The following is a 17,806-nucleotide window of genomic DNA, read 5'->3' as shown; positions in this document are numbered from 1 at the left end:
GAATGAAGCATGGGCTGGATGACTTCCTGGTTGTGATTTCATCCGCCTGCTTCCAGGGCGACCCATTTTTTGCGAATTCGCTAATTCCAATTTCTCTATTACAGAAATCACTAATACTGATTTCGGTAATAGCCAATTTCTTTTTTAATGAATCGCTATTGTGTATTCGGTTTGTTTTGGGAATTTTTACCGAATAGCTAAAATTTACTGAATTTGTACATGCATCCCAAAAAATAAATCCTTACTTGCGATTCCTTATTAATCGCTAATAAGGAGTCGCTTTTCCGATATTGGATGCATGTGCACCGTAGAAACTATTCACAGAAAAAACAGTCAATGTTACCCTATGGAGGAAAATAGTGCCATTGGTTTTGAGATAAGTATTTGGAAGTGGGAGTTGAGGTTCTGGGGTTAGACTCAGGGGTCCCCCAGGGTCAAGGATGCACTCTTGTTATACCCTCAGTGCCACTAGGGCAGTTGGGTGCAGAGTGCTGAGGCCCAATGTTATCCGATGGGGATAGGGGGCCTTTGGTTAGTGGCTGCTAACAAGCAGGCCACTGGGTTGTGGGAGCAAAGCTCCTGGAATTTAGCTCAGGGCAAATGGGGAAACAAATTAGCAGCAAAGGTGAACCCTCAGGGGCACAAGGGCGGCCTGGTGCAAGGTGCTGTTTCGAAGTCCGGGCCCTGTTGTTTTCAATGGAGAACCTCCGGTCTGTAAAAAAGATTGCAGTCTTGAGGACGAAGGTCTTCTGAGTGCTACCACCACTTTTAGAGGTAAGTTGGGAAGTTAGGAGTTGGTTAAGGCACCATCGTTTAGGACACGCAAGGCCGTGGGGCATCGGGTGCAGGGGTGCCTTTTGGGGTCATATCTTCTTACCAGCTCCAGGTAAAGGTTAGGGGGGCCTTCTGGATTTAGAATTAAGGCATTGACTGGAGGCTTGATCCAGGTCAGGGGTCGCCAGATTTTGGGTCAGGATTGCTGGGGTGACCGCCTTGTGGTGTTTGCTCACACTAGCTCGGGCTGTGGACGGCGGGTGCAGAGTGGTACGGGTTTTGCAGTTTACGGCCAAGGCCAGAGATTGCAGATGAACAAATCCGGTGTTCAAGAGAAACAAAGTCTTTGTAGTTGTAGGCAGGTCCTCCAGAGTTTTTGAGGTTGCTTGCTTCAGGACACACCAGGATTATGCAGGAGCAGGTTTGAGGTGGAGACAGGCAGGTAGGGCTGGGGCCTTGCCAGTGGGCGTCTTCCTCTTGTTGGCTGCTGCACAGCTGTTTGGTCCTTCTTCTTCTTCTTCTTGTAGTTGTTTCTTGGCTGATGAAGCAAGGTTCAGGGGTGCCCCTAAATACTATATTTACGGATGTTACAAGTAGGTAAAAGGCAGGGACCAATGGGTCCCTTCCCTGGGGTGTGTACACCCCCAATTATGCCACCCTCCAGTAGGAGGGGGGCATGAGCCTGTCCCTGGTTGGTTGAGTCCCACATCTTCAAGATGGCATGGACTGAGTATTGTGCTTCACCTCGCCTCCCCCACCTGAGGGGTGGAATTGGAAGAGGTGGGCACACCTCACTTCCTCACTTGTTTTTCCCGCAGGTTCTACTGCCCAAAGTGGGTGTCAGAACCAGTACAGACCAGTTGGTGAGAGCAGAAAGCGGCCTGGGGAAGCTCACAAAGGCAGCAAGCCTTTGAAGCATCCCTTTCATGAACCCTGCCCATCCTGGGGGAGGAGGCATGGCACCTCGTCCCAGGATATGCATTGTTTCAGGCCCCAGAAAGCAGCAGGCTCTCGACCCAGGGGTCCAGAAACATGTCTGGTGGTGGCAGCTGAAAGCAGCCACCCAGCCTGGACACTAGTGGTAGTTTAGTTTTCAGGGGCACACTCTGTGTGCATTTTTCATTAAATCCCACACTGGCATCAGTGTGAGTTTAATGTGCTGAGACGTTTGATACCAAACTTCTCAGTTTTCAGTGCAGCAATTATGGTGCTGTGGAGTTCGTAATGACAAACTCCCAGCACCATATACTATTAATGGCAGCACTGCACTTACAATGTCTAAGAATTAACTTAGGCACTGTAGGGGTACAGGGCTCATGCACCTGTACCCTCACCACTCGTATAGTGCTCCCAGCTAGAGTGGTGACTGAACTATGCCAGGGCAGTGGGTTGTAGGCATGGCACACTGGGATGTGTGCCATGTTGACTCTTCACTTTGTTCTGCACCAAGACATGCAGCCTGCAAAGGCAGTGTATGAGTGTCAGGGTACTGGATCTCTTAGAGTGGCACAATAAGTGCTGCAGCCCTTAGAGGCCTGTTCTGGTCCAAGTGCCCTGGGTACCTGTGGTACCATTTACCCGGGGCTAGCCTGTGGCCAGAGATGCCAATTGGGTTTAGGCTTCAATGCCGTTTTAGGGAAAGAATATAGGTCCTAGGTACCTGATTAGCAAGAGCCTAGGGCATACTCAGTCAAAGTACATAAGCAATTCAGCAAAAAAGTGAGAGACCATGCAGAAAGAGGGCACTTCCTCACACACACCCCCCCACACCCCACACATCAAAGAAGATGAGACTAACCTTTCCCTAGAGAGTTTTCATTTTCTAAGTGGAAGAACCTGAAAAGTCCATCTGCATTGGCATGGGCAGTCCCAGGTCTGTCTTCCACTGCAAATTCTATTCCCTGTAGGGAGATGGACCACCTAAATAGTTTAGGATTTTCACCTTTCACTTGCATTAGCCATCTGAGAGGTCTGTGATCCATTTGAACTAGGAAGTGCATACCAAACAAGTATGGTCTCAGCTTCTTCAGAGACTAAACCACAGCAAAGGTCTCCCTCTCAATGGCACTCCAACGCTGCTCCCTGGGGAGAAGCCTTCTGCTTATAAAAGCAACAGGTTGGTCTTGGCCTTCATCATTGGTCTGGGATAGGACCGCTCTTTTCCCTAGCTCTGAGGCATCAGTTTGCACAATGAGTTGCTTGGCATAGTCCGGAGCTTTGGGAATTGGTGCTGAGCACATAGTCTCTTTCAGAGTGTCAAAAGACGTTTGACAACTAACTGTCCAGTTTGCTTTTTTAGGCATCTTCTTGGAGGTGAGTTCTGTGAGGGGAGCCACAATGGACATATACCCCTTCACAAACCTCCTGTAGTACCCAGTCAAGCCAAGGAATGCCCTGACTTGGTCTGGGTTGTTGGATCTCCCCAGTCCAGGATGCCTGCATCTTGGGCTGTAAGGGTTGAACCTGGCCTCCACCAACAAGGTGGCCCAAGTACACCACAGTTCCCTGAACTATATAGCATTTAGATGCCTTGATAGTTAGGCCTGCAGTTTGCAGGGCATTTAAAACCTACCCAAGGTGGATAGGGAGATCCTGCAAGGTGGAGCTAAAGACAGCAATATGTTCTAGATAAGCTGCACTAAAGGACTCCAATCTTGCAAGGACTTGGTTCACCAACCTCTGGAAGGTGGCAGGGGCATTCTTTAAACAAAAGGGCATAACGGTAAACTGATCATGCCCATCAGGTGTGGAGAATGCTGTCTTTTCTTTTGCTCCTGTGGCATGCCAATTTGCTGGTACCCTGCAGTTAAGTCAAGGGTGCTTAGAAATTTGTCTGCACCCAATTTGTCTATCAACTCATCTGGTCTTAGGATTTGGTGAGCATCTTTATTGGTGACAGAGTTGAGTCCTCTATATTCCACACAGAACCTAATTTCTCTCTTTCCACCCCATGGGTGAGGTTTGGGAACTAGAACCACTGGGCTGACTTCAGCTCTGATGCTTTCCTTGACTTGATAAGACTGTTGATAGATTTTGTTTTTGACAGGTGCACTGTGACCAGTGTACACATCATGGGTACACCAGTTTGTCTGACCAGGGGTCAAGGAAAAGAGCTTAGCATACTGCTACAAGTCTTGCATACAATCAGTCTGCTGTTGGGCAGAGAGGGTGTCTGAAAAGACAGCTCCATCCACTGGCCCATCTTTTGGGCTGTATGAAAGGAGGTCATGGAGAGGTTTACTCTCTGTCTCCTGATTCTCGCCATTCACTATCAGCATGGGGATGTCAGCCCTGTCATGGTAGAGCTTCAGGTGTTTCACATGGGTAACCCTTTTGGGTGTCCTACCTGTGCCCAGGTCAACCAAGTAGGGGACCTCACTCTTTTTTCCAGGATAAGGTAAGGGCCACTCCATATATCCTGGAGAGCCCTTGTCTCCAATGGCTCCAAAACCCATACCTTCTGCCCAGGTGGAAATTCAACCAGTACAGCTTTTTGTTCATACCAGTGCTTCTGAAGCTCCTGGCTGGCCTCAAGAGTTTTGGATGCCTTTTCCATGTATTCAGCCATTCTGGACCCTAGGCCAAGCACATAGTCCATAATATCTTGTTTGAGTTTCTGGAGAGACTTCTTCCAAATCTCTTTTAAAAGACAGAGTGGCCCCTCATAGGGTGGCCAAACAGAAGTTCTAAGGGCGAAACCCCTACTCCATTCTGTGGCACCTCTCTGTAAGCGAAAAGCAGGCATGGCAAGTGGACATCCCATCTCCTTTTGAATTTTTCAGGGAGCCCCATAATCATGCCTTTCATTGTCTTGTTGAATCTCTCAACAAGGCCATTGGTTTGTGGGTGATAGGATGTAGTAAACTTGTACTGCACTCCACACTCTTTCCACATGTGTTTTAGGCAAACAAACATGACTTTGGAACCTCTGTCTGAAACGTCCTCCTTAGGAAACCCTACTCTGGTGAAGACACGAATGAGTGACTTGGCTACTGCAGGAGCTGTAGTATTCCTAAGGGGAATTGCCTCAGGGTACCTAGTGGCATGATCCACTGCCACTAGAATGAATGTTTTCCCTGATGCTGTGGGAGGTTCAAGTGTACCCACTATGTCCACACCTACCCTTTCAAAGGGAACCTCCACCACAGGTAGTGGTATTAGGGGGGCCTTTGAGGGGCCCTCTGACTTGCCACTGACCTTACAGGTGACACAGGAGCAGACAAACTCCTTCATTTGTTGGTGCATCTAGGGCCAGTAAAAGTGGCTAAGTAGCCTCTCCCAAGTCTTAGTTTGGCCCAGATGTCCAGCTAGGGGGATGTCATGAGTTAAAGTTCCTGTCCCTGTACTTCTGAGGGAGTACCACTCTCCTAGTGGCTCCATGTTTGGGGTCTCTGGCCTCAGTGTACAGTAGTCAGTCAGTCAGTCAATTTCCTTTATTCTCGATAAATTAATATCATATAAAGACAGAAAGACAGAAAGCACAGTCATATAAGCATACAGGTAATTACAAAGAAATTGAATAAAAAATGTACAATTGATTGCAGTTACAGTAAATATTCGATAAGATTAAAAAATTCATAAAAATAGAGCAATGTTTACCTTTAAAAAACAGTTCATAACTTAGTAAAATTAAGTATACATGTTCAGGGCATCTAATTATCACAAATATTTAAAAGTGGTGGGAATGTGACATTTCTCCTTCTTATTCGATTTGCTGCAATTAGAAAGCAGGCAACATGAAACATTATTTTTGGTGAACCAAGTTGTTTTAGGTACACTGGTGCCGGTCTAACTTGTAAAAATCCTGCCTCTCGCAGGATTGGCAACAAATATTTCCTCCTGCACTCAATAAACTGTTCGCAGAACATCAGGAAATGTAGGGTATTTTGTGGTGAGAAACTGTCACAGGAGCAGGGGGCTGCTTCTTCAGGGGAGCACCATTTATCATATACACCCAACGTATATTGGATTAGATTGAGCCGGAATCTGGTCAAAAGAAACCGATGATAGGGTTTATTTACAATGACTAAATACGGTTCCGGCCCTGTACAAGTGATCAGTGTATAATTTTCTCTTACCCTGGGTTTTCCCATCTCACGCCCTTCCCGCTCTAGAGAGAAAAGATCCAAAAGGGCTTTTTTCGTTAGACTAATGTCTTTTTTAGTTATAGCTTCTGGAGATGTAAATAAACCAGTGCGCCCTATTTTCTGGAATCCAGTTCTTATATATGCCAACCAGGGGATTTTATGTGCATTATCCAACATCAGACAATCCTTGATAATTGAGTGATTAAGCGGGATCTCATCATTCATCCATATTTTTAACCAGTAAATCATGGGGGCAATTTTGAGCCGATCAGAGATATACCCAAGTCCCAGTTCTGTGTGGGTTGAAAAGGTAGGGGTGGATTGGGGAACTGAGAGTACGCTGCGTAAAAACTGGTTTTCCACTAATTGAAGTTTTTCTTCCCTGGTATAACCCCAAATTTCACACCCATACGTTGCAACCGAGAGGCATTTAGATTCATATACTTTTAAAATTGCCTTAATCGGTTTAGCACCCAGTTTTTTACTAAACCCCATAAGTCCTGAGACTGATCTTTTAAATGTCACCGAGCGGCTATGATTTTGTGCCCGCCAGGTGCCGTTCTGATCAAAAACCACCCCCAGATAAGGGAATGTAGGGACCCTGGAAATCATTTCGCCATTGCAGAAGAAGGTTTTTGCTTTGGTTTTTGATTTACTTCTTCCAATAATTAGAACCTGGGATTTCTTGGCATTTACTTTTAAATCCAGGTTCTGCATAAAGGAACCAAAGCTATTTAACAATCGTTGTAGGCCTACCCCCGTTTGTGATATGAGGACCGCGTCGTCCGCGTATAGTAAAACAGGTAAAATAATTTCCCCCACACGCGGACTATCTGCAAGAACCTCCCCTAGGGTGTGTTCTAGGGCATTTATATATAGGGTAAACAACAAGGGTGCCATGATGCACCCCTGCCTAACACCCCTATCTGACCTAAATTGTTTGGTGAGTCTACCATCTGAGTTTACTCTGATTTTGGCCGTGAGGTTTGTGTGCAGTTCTGCTATGAAGTGCACTAGGGGTGTGTCTACCCCCAAATCAAGCAGGATGTTCCAAAAATTAGATCTATTTACATAATCAAATGCTGAGGAGAGATCCATGAACCCCATGTACATGGACCCTTCCCTTGCCACAGTATACTTATTAATTAAAAGATGTAAATTCAAACATTGATCTATAGTGCTATGATTAGCTTTAAAACCGTACTGAGTTTTTGACAGGACACCTTTGTCAGCAAGACTATCGTTCAATCTATGCAACAAAACCCGACCCAAGATTTTCACAGAGGAGTCGATCAGTGAAATCGGCCTGTAGCATGTAGGGTCCTGCCTAGACCCCTTCTTAAAAATTGCCATGATAATTGATGTAGTCCATGTAGAGGGAATACTGTCCTGTCCTATGGAGTTAAAAACGTTTGTTAGGATTTTTGCTCACATTTTGGGGGCGGCTCCGAACAGGTCCGCAGGCACCCCGTCTGGGCCAGGGGCCTTATTTTTGGTCATTTCCCCAATGGACCTTTCAATTTCTGCAGTCTCAAACCTTAAGCGTTTTGCAGCGTGATTGGGGACATGGTTTATGGTGTTATCTCCACTCTGGGGAACACTATATATTTGCTCAAAGTGGGTGATCCAGGCCTCATCAGTGATGTTACAGTCTAAAACAGTGTTAACATTGTTTTCGAATAATGGCTGATTTATGACTTCCCAAAATTTAGCGCTACTTTTCAAGACTTCAGGTGACAATAAATCAGTCCAGGCCTCATCCCGTAATTCCCTTTTTCAGTTAAATACAGCATGTTTATATTCACCTCTATATTGTGCTACCAATCTCTTATTCCGTGGAATTGTCTTCAGGGATTTCAGGAGAGCGGCATGCGCCAAAGGACACTTTTTATCGAACCATCTGTGCTCCCTTTGAGGTTTGCGTTTATCCCTAACTGTCATTTTTGATTTATGTGTGCACAAATAACATTAAATGCTTGTATTATAGTTCGTCCAAGTCCTGTATCATCTAAACATGCATTTATCTCGACCCCTGCGTCTATTAAAATTTCTGCTGTAAAGGCCTCGGGGACAACTTTTCCCCATTTTAATTTCCTTCCCTGGTCTGTAGGTTTGACCTCTCTTACTAGCCTTTTGGGGTCAGGTCTTAGTGTTAGTGCACCCACTGCTTCTAATTCAATTATCACAGGATTGTGATCGCTGAAGGTAGAGACATCTGTGAAATACCTAAGAACCAAACCTAACATGAAAGAAGTTAAAAAAATGTAATCAATGACTGTGCCCGTGTCTCCATCCCTCCCTTTGAAAGTGGGGATCCTTTGTCCCACCTCACTGCACCCCGATTCGCATAGGTTCTGGTTAGCTAGAAAATTTTCTAGATCTTCCCCTTGTTTTGTGTGTTCAAAGTGAGGGTTTGCTGAAAACTGTGGTCCTTCATACATATCGTTCCCACATCTATTTTCGCATGGATGGATATTCAGATCCCCCATTAAAATTATTCAAAGGATTTAGACTTACTACTATGCAATGATAGTAACTCCCCTACTAAACCAAGATTGTTATCTGTATCTTGGGAGTTATAAAAATTTAAAAATAGAATATTACCCAAGTCAGGTGCCAAGAGCTCTACCGCCAGACAATTTTGGCCACCCATGTCTAATTGAGTAAGTGATCCTTTTATTTCTAGGGAGAACAAGGTAATTAGTCCCCCTCTGGCTCTTCCAGCCCCATGTTTCCTTGCTGGGACGTAGAAATGAGAGTAACCATCCAGGGTAAAACTATTTTGAACATCCCATGTTTCTTGTAAAGCTATTATGTGGAATGTTTTTAAATAGCTAATCCAGATATCGTTCGCCATTTTTGTTTTTACACCTGCCGTGTTCCAGCTCACTATTCTAGATTTTTGATTGGGTTCAACAGCAACTTTTACAGTCTCATTTTGTTTTAGTCAGTCGTTTTCTTCTAAGTTAGAGAGTGGACCAAAACGGTTTACAAGAGTGGATGTATTAGACTGGTATTATAATTTGTGCTACAAGAAGGGATGTTTACATCTTTGACATACTGAGTGGCAGTGTGAGCATGTTGGGTAGGAACTGATGTTATATTCCCATCTAAAGCAATTGGGACAGGGAGTAATCCTGTTCTAATCTGAGGGGGGGGATAAGTACACTACAGTAGTCCCTCCTCCCACTAAACTCTTTGGGTACCACTGACATCTCCCTTTTTCTATGCGGCAGTGAGCTCCCTCGGGTTTCCAAGAGTTGGGCAGTCCTGCTGTCCAAGGCACAGCTCTACCCTAGAGGATCCATCTGAGCCTAATAGTTCAACCTGGTAAGGGTCGAGCTCCATGGGCTCAGTTCCCTTTGGGGTGTTCAACTCCTCTCCCTGAGGAGAGTGGTCCTGATACTTTTGCTGTACAGAAACTGGTTCCCCAGTTGTTTTACCCTTTCTCTTGGAAGGTTGGGCCATACTTTCAGGCTCCAACACTATTTTTTCACCCTGTCCCTTGCTATTTGCTCTTGTTTTTACACACACCAATTCAGGGATATCCAGCATTGCTGCATGGGTTTTAAGTTCAACCTCATCCCATACTGAGATTTCCAGGTTGTTGCCAAGCAGACATGCAGTTTTGGAGAGGCCACTACCTGTTTCAGGCGAGTATCCCCCGTATAATGTCAACATAGTCATTGCATGATTAGTGGTTAAGCTGTCAGCATTGGTGACTGGGTACGTTCTCCCAATCAAGTATTGCTCAGGGGAAACCAGTGTGTCTCTCACCATAGTGACTATGGCATCTGTATCCCTCAGAGCTTCTATCCTAGTTCCATTAATCCAAGGATATTGTAAGTACTTTTTTAAGTTGGGTGGCCACACAGCTACAGTGGCAAACTCAACTTCTGCTTCTGAATCTAGAACTGCTCCAATGTGCAACCCGATTTGCTATTGGAACACTGTTGATCCCATCTGGAGGCTTGCTACACCAGGAGTAGCTGTAGTAGGACTATCAGACTTCTTGTTTGAGCCAGCAGAAGCTCCAGCTAAGTGTCCCAACTTATAGTTGTTACATCAGGCCTTTAAAGGATCAAAGTTCTTTCCCCTGTACCTACTATAGGACCTGGAAGAGTTGTGGGACCCACCCCCCTGTGCAGGTTTTTGGGGCCCTTTGGAAGACTCAGGCTTTTTATCTTGGGGATTCTCAACACCTTTCCCGTGGGGAGGTTTTGTAACCCATTTCTTTTGTTCACCCCGAGTGGTCATTTTAGTCACCTTTGCCTTGACCCAGTGGTCTGCCCTCTTTCCCAATTCTTGGGGGGAAATTAGACCCAGGTCTACCAAATTCTGATGTAACGTTTTATTAGTGCAATTACTTAAAATATGTTCTTTCAAAAACAGATTGTAAAGTCCATTGAAATCATGCACATTGTGTCCAGTGAACCAACCATCTAGTTCTTTAACTGAGTAGTCTACAAGGTCAATCCAGGATTGGTTTTGAGTTTTGTGAGCCCCCCAGAATCTAATTCTGTATTTCTCGGTTGTGAGTCCAAATCCCTAAATCAGAGTTCTCTTCGTGAGGTCATAAGACCCAGGATCTGCAACAGAAAGGGGCAGGAGTCTGTCTCTGCAGTTACCAAAGAACAGTTCCCAAAGGAGCCCCCCCCCCCCCCCCCCAGTGTGACTTCTTCACTTTTCTCATTTTACAAGCCTTCTCAAAGGCTGTGAACCATTTTGGGATATCATCACTCTCTTCATATTTTGGGACAATTCCTTTGGGTATTTTAGGATCATAAGATTGCTCTTTATCCCTATTAAGTAAATTGCTGCCGCCATTGATGAGAACTAGGCCCATCTCTGCTCCCTCTCTTTCTAAAGCCAGCAACCTGGTCTCTAGATCCAGTCTTTAGGTCAGCCTTACTAAAAGGCTGTCCTCCTTATTGAGGCTTCCCTCAATGTCCTCAGTGGTACCTGATCCACCTGTGTGAGATCTAGGTACTGAGAGGTTGATTCTTGGAGTCAAGGGTACTTGCACCCTTTTATCCCTTGGAAGTGGAGGGGGTTGATCTACCAGGTCATCTCCTCCCCTCCTTCTCTATATGACTGGTCTTCACCATTTTCAGATGGGTGGTCCTTAGCATACCCAGCCAACAGCTCCTGGAGCTTTTGATTGGTGGGATGGGGACCCATGGCGATGTTTGTCAGTTTACATAGGGACCTTACTTCCTTGAAAGACAAGTGAAGGTAAGGGGTGAGCACAAGCTCCTCAACCATGTCCTTCCTGGCATTGTGGTTATCTTCACTAACATCTGGGTTCTTGTTTTGAGATATTGTTAAAAGACTTCTAGCCCCTCTAACCCTAGCTACAGTGACTTTTGATTTTCTAAAAATTCTAAAGTGAATTTACCAAGGCACTAACAAGACTTTTAGTAATTTTGCAGAAAAAGCCAATTTGAAAAATCTGAATTCTTAAGACAATTTAGGAGTTATGTTGTGTGATCAGGTGGTGACCAAGTAGTCCAACAAATGCAAAGTTGTATATACCGCCGCTGATCCACCAATGTGGGAAGCTGGCTCTGTATATACTACACCAAAGTGAGGTATAGTGTGCACAGAGTCCAGTGGATCCCCAAAGGTAGGCAGAAGTAAAGTTAGATAGAACATTACACTCTATGGGCCAGATATAGGTAAAAAAAATTTACCGATTTTAAAATACCGAATTGTACCGATTCGGTATTTCAAAATCGGTAAATGGTATGTAGGTCCCAAGATCTGGATTCGTTACCGAATCCTTAACAATTCTTCAATTACCGATTCGGTAAATACCAAATCGGTAATGCCCATTCATTCCTATGGACTTTGAGGCCCATAGGAATGATTATACACGTTTGCGATTCCTAAAATGCGAAAATTAAGGAAACGCAATTTAGAAATCGCAAACGGCAATGCATGATTAATTCGCAAATATTTTTGCGATTTCTTAATTTTCCTTAATTGCGATTCACATTTTGCGAATCACAATTAAGGAAAATCTTCCCATTGATTCCTATGGGCCAAAAGGCCCATAGGAATCAATGGGAAGGTATTAAAATGTTGCGACTTTCATTTTGCGAATCGCAATTTGTTAATGCATTTCAAGGGTGCGTAGGGGGGTCCAAAGGACCCCCCCCCCCTGCACCCTTGAAATGTTATCTTAAGCGCAAGTTTCACACACATATTTCCAAAGGACATTTGTGTGTGTAACACTTTCAAAAATGCTTTTTTGAGCATTTTTTAAAGATTTTGCAAATTAACATGAAGTTCACCCTCGTGTTAATTTGCTCCCCCTATTTGCGAATTCGCATTTTTTTAAACATTCATGCATTGTATTTAAGGAATCGGAAAAATGCGATTCCTTAAATGCAATCGCATTTTTAGAAATCGCAAAAAATTGCGATTTCTAAAAAATTGTTTAATGCATCCCAAAAAGTGATTTTGGAATCGCAAACTGCCGAATTTTACGATTCGCACCCTTTGCGACTCCAAAACCGCTTGATGCATGTGCCCCATTGTCTGTTGCTTGGTGCTAGTTGTAGTGTGCTATTTATTCTACAAAGGTGGTTTGGAGCTACATTGTGTCCCTAAACTAATCTAGTGGGACTTATCAAGACCAGAAAACACTTGCCTAAAGTACTGCTCAGTGGGCTGTGTACAGTATCTTCATCTTTCTGCCTCACCCTCTTTATTCCTGCTTCATTTGCCTTACCTTCCTGGAGTTCTGGACTTTTTGGTTCCGTCCAGAGGTGTCAGGGTACAACACCCAAAGACCCCGGAGTCCCACCTGCCTTGGTGCACAAATGAACAGAAACACGGGCTTCTCGATGGTGGCGTCAAAGACCAAAGGTTTATTACTGCAGGGACACAGAAGTCACAGAATCTACACACGGGCAGAATCTAGGAGACTGTTCGATTTGTACATTGAGGGTTGCTCCTTATATACCAAAAATTGTGCTCTAGGCAAATATTTCACATGTCGGTACATTCCCAAACCTTTTGTGTCTCTAAATAATAAATATTTGGCGTTACACAGGAACTGTCGATAATATCTGATATCAAACATCACGAAGAGGGGTTCCCACCAGTCCATCACAATCCCTTGTCAATATTGCATTCAAGACCCGGACCGCCTCATCGTAAAGTTCGTTACCTCCCCCTAATAAAGGCCCAGAAGGAAAAGGAGCAGAGCCAGGTGCAGAAGATAGAAAACGGGATAAGAGATGTTTGTGGGTTGTAAATGGGCAAGGCTACCGGCTTCGGCCGCCTAATCATGATCAGGTACAATGGACAGGAAAACCAGTTCAGGTGGGCTGGCCTCGGGCAGAGGAGGCAGCCTTTGTCGAGTCATGCAGCTTCAGCGTGATCTGGTTTAAGGTGCACGTGTCATGTAAGAGGTGAATCTCCGGCTAAGGCTACGTGTCTTTAATCAAAGTGAAGTGAATGAAATGATCAGAGGCTATTGCATATGTGAGGGCAAGGAACCACAAAAATGGCGGCCACGATCTAAGATGGATGCCGTGTGTATATCAGAAATGTGTCAGTGGAAGGAGTGCTCTTGCTCGTAGCGTAGCGAAAACACTAGGATATACTAAATGGATCATTTGCGGTTCGCTGATACTAATTTTATGTATTTCCGACAAACTTGATAACACGGGTTCAAGTCGTCACGGAACCGTCACGGAACCTCAGACCCTCCTTTTGCCCTTACATAGGCAATTACTCAATCTATGTCTGAATCTAGTTCTATGCTCATCAGGTCAGTGACATGTTGTTGTATCATCATCCTTTCTCGTGTCTTTTCTCCAAATGCAGGTGGTTTCCTAAAACAGATTGTAGCACAAAGACTACACAGAGCAGGACCACACTGGATAATCAGACAACATGAGAATAGTAATATTAAGATGACACCAATGACCATTAGAACCTTCCATCCCCACGCTGAGATCAGAGTCCAAACCCACTCCATAAAGGACCAGTTTCCCTCATCTACATGTATGGAGTCCGAAATCTTGTGCAACTTAGAGATCGCCTCGTAAACTGTTGGAGCATTATTAGGAATAAAGACACAGCAGCTCGATTGGATCATTCTGCATACCCCACCTCGATCTGCAAGTATAACATCTAGAACCATACGGTTCTGCAATGTCATGAGCCTATCCGCCTGAAGCTCAGCTGTCAGATTGCTAAGGGCACCAGCAGTTTCGGTAATAGTAGATTCAACTACCCGTGTTAGCTGACGTATGTTTCTACTATTGGCCATAGGCCCCCAGAACGGAAGGAAGCCTTTGAAGAAGTCTCCAGCTTCCTGACCAGCGGTATCTTCCTTACTGAAAACACCTCTAGCTACTCTTATTCTGTGGTAATCCGGTGAAGCAGTGTATGTCGGAGGCAACAATCGAGCAATATAACATGAACCTGAAAAGTCAGCAGGCAACCATGTATAAGCTCTGTCTCGACAGATGAAGTAGGTACCCCTGGCAGTAAGGAAGGCAGGGGAAGAGTTAGCCGGAAACACATAAGTCTCTACGCACTCACTCCTCCCTAGCTGAGCTCTCGGATTTCTCCCATTACCTTGCAAACAGACCTGACCTCGGTGAGGTACGACCCAGATTGGAGTTGAGCTTTTACGCTTGCTTTCTCCTAAACTAAGGCGATACTCTGAAGTATTCCAACTTAAATATACTCGCAATTCGTCTCTAGGGTAAGATGGAGTATTATTGACGTCTTTGATCATGTCAATAATTCCCTGGACTAAAGCTTTGTTGGCAGAGTTATATTTAGTGGAGCGTGGTGGGCGTGGAGGATAGGTCTCAAGAGCATAAGCAAAGATGGTTTGAAGGGCCTGAAATGATCCATTGTAGCTGAAAGGCAAAACCAGATAGGGAATACCTTTATCCATAGTGTGGGGTATCAAGCCACACACCCAACAGTCTGTCGTGTTAACTACCAGTTGGTGTTGGTGCAAGAGCTGTACAAAAGTATTATTAATGAATTCTGAGCGTCGAGCTTGCTCATGTTCCGGAAACGAGTGAAAAGAGTGTATAGAAGAAACAGTAGAAATAGCAGGATCAAGGGGAGGTACTGTAGATACTGGCACAAAAATCAAATTTATGCTAAAGACAATTCCACCCACCAGTGTTGCTAAAACAATCAAAAATGTAATGGCACATTGCATCAAGAAACATTTGCTATGAAGAATTCTATTTAGTCTGTTTCTGCGAACGTAAATCACATTTTCTCGTTGCAGCGCAGGAAGTTCCATCTTCTACAATCCGCTCGCGACCACTGATGATGTGTACGTAGATGAAAATGCCTCTGTCAGCCCTGGGAGTTCCCAGTACTAACAGAAAGATCGACCTTGTGTCAGACCCCTGCAAATTCAAACTAGGCACACAGCCACGACCCTACGGCTACCCAGACGGCAAGGCAATTTATTAAAAACAATAAACAATAGCAAACTTCCTGGCTGAAAAGCAAAAAAGTCCAATGTATATAAATATCAAAATCACAATATGCAGTTGCCTGCTTTATTAGTTCGTTTTATGGCTTCTAAGGTTGTATCTTTTCCTTGCTGGTACTGTTTGATCGGAAAATAGTGTATCACTAGCAGCTGTTGCAGAGTTTACGTTCGCAGATGGCAAAGTTTCTTCTGATGCTGGAGACAAATGTTCAATGTTCAAAGTAGTCTTTTCAAGAGGAGAGTCACGTTTCAAAGTGTCAGAAATCAAATCGGCATCGCTGAAAGGGACAAATTTTGGAGTTATTTCAGATTCGGAGGCACCAATTCCCTTCTTCACCCAGTCGTCGTAGGGCAGCGGCAGTGGAACACGCTTTACGTGAGAAGCGTGGATCCAGTTCTTCCGGCCAGCAACACGTACAGCTGTCCTCGTTGCCAGCAGGATTTGGAAGGGGCCGATGTAGCGAGGCTGAAGATTCTTTGTCCTCGCGAAGTTCCGGACCACTATGAAGTCACCCGGTTTCAGTTGATGCCCTGGACTCTCCGGAGGCTTTGGCAAAGCATCAAAAACCTGTTGATGAATAAGACTTAATTTAGCAGTCAAGTCATAAAGATAGTCTATCAACATAGGATATTCAATGGAGCAGAATTGTTTAGGCCTTGGCACACCCCAGACATTTGCCGGGCGGCCAAATACAATCTCATATGGAGAAAGCCCTATTCTAGAATGCACTGTTGCTCTCGTTGATAACAAGGCCAAAGGAAGTGCGTCTGGCCAAGCCAAACCTGTGGATGCTTGAATTTTGGCTATTTTAAGCTTGAGGGTGCCATTGTAACCCTCGACTAAACCAGCAGACTGGGGATGGTTCGCACTATGAAATTTTTGTTTCAATCCTAGACCAGCACACACACTCTGCATAACTTTCCCTATAAACTCACTTCCGTTATCTGACCATACAATCCGTGGCATTCCATACCTAGGGAAAAATTCTTTGAGAAGAATTTTGGCAGTTGATAAAGCAGTGTTGTCCTTTAGTGGGTATGCTTCTATCCACCTGGAAAAAGCACAAACTACCACCAGGACGTATTTTAAATTGTTGCAGCGTTCCATGTGAATGAAGTCTAACTGTATTACTTCAAAGGGACAGGAAGGAGGAGCAAAATGACCAGCTGGAGTTGGAGTTCCCTTGCCAGGATTATGCATCAAGCACACCATACAATTTTTCACCACTCTCTCTGCACACTTACTGATTCCCTCATTCTTCCAAACCGGAGCTAACATCTTACATATCCCTTTAGAACTTATGTGCGCCACTCCATGCGCCATCGTCACTACTGCAAGCACATACGCATCAGGCAACATCCAACGCTGCTGTTCTGTCAAATCGATCCAACATCCATTCGAGTCCAATTTGCCCGTACTTTCTCTCCATACGCGTTTCTCTTCCTCAGTCGCTTCTTTCTGAATCTCTTTCACACTTTCCATTGTGTCCTCACACATTCCAGACTCAGCAATCCATCTTGCAGACGTAGCAACATACATTCTACTCATCATGTCTCTAGCTGTCTGTTTAGCGGTTTCATCAGCAAAGGCATTTCCCCGACCAACATCATCCGTGATTGCTTTATGAGCACTGCACTTCACAATCGCAACTTCAGTCGGTAAGGTTAGAGATTCTAACAAGTCGTTAACTAGCTGACCATGTTGAATCTTAGTCCCATGGGACGTAATGAAACCCCTTTCTCTCCACAACCGGCCAAAACTATGGGCCACGCCAAATGCGTACTGACTATCTGTAAACACATTCACTCTCTTTCCCTCAGCTAAAACACACGCTCTCGTAAGAGCTATTAACTCTGCAGCTTGGGCAGAATTCTGACTCACTCTTGCAGTCTCCACAATCGTCTTCAAAGTCGTTACCGCGTAGGCAGCAGTCACATCACCATTCTCCAATTTAAAACATGACCCGTCCACATACAGCGTACCATCTGGGTCGGATAGAGGAGTATCTCTCAAGTCGATACGACCTTTTGTCTCTTCCTCCGTTTTGAAATAACAGTCATGTGGCTCAGAATCACTCGACTCTTGATCAGTCGGCAACAATGTTGCTGGGTTCAATACATTGCATCTTTTGATCTGAATATGACTCGCTAATAACGTCAGCTCGTAACCAGATAATCTCGCACTAGTAAGGTGTTGTGTCTTCGTTCGGTTCATGAGTGTGTCCACTGCATGAGGAACCATGACCACTAGCATATTGTTCATCACCAAACCAGCAGATTGTCGAATGGAAGCTGCAGCTGCCGCTGTAGCCCTCAAACAACTAGGCAATGCTCTAGCTACCGGATCTAATGTTGATGAGAAATACGCACAAGGGCGTTGTTTATCACCAAACTTCTGTGTCAAGACACTCAACGCGCAACCTTCTCTTTCGTGAACGTAGAGCGTGAATGGCTTACT

Source organism: Lissotriton vulgaris, chromosome 8, assembly GCF_964263255.1.
Source record: "Lissotriton vulgaris chromosome 8, aLisVul1.2, whole genome shotgun sequence".
Taxonomy (NCBI): Eukaryota; Metazoa; Chordata; class Amphibia; order Caudata; family Salamandridae; genus Lissotriton; species Lissotriton vulgaris.
Note: the sequence above shows the minus strand (reverse complement) of the source record.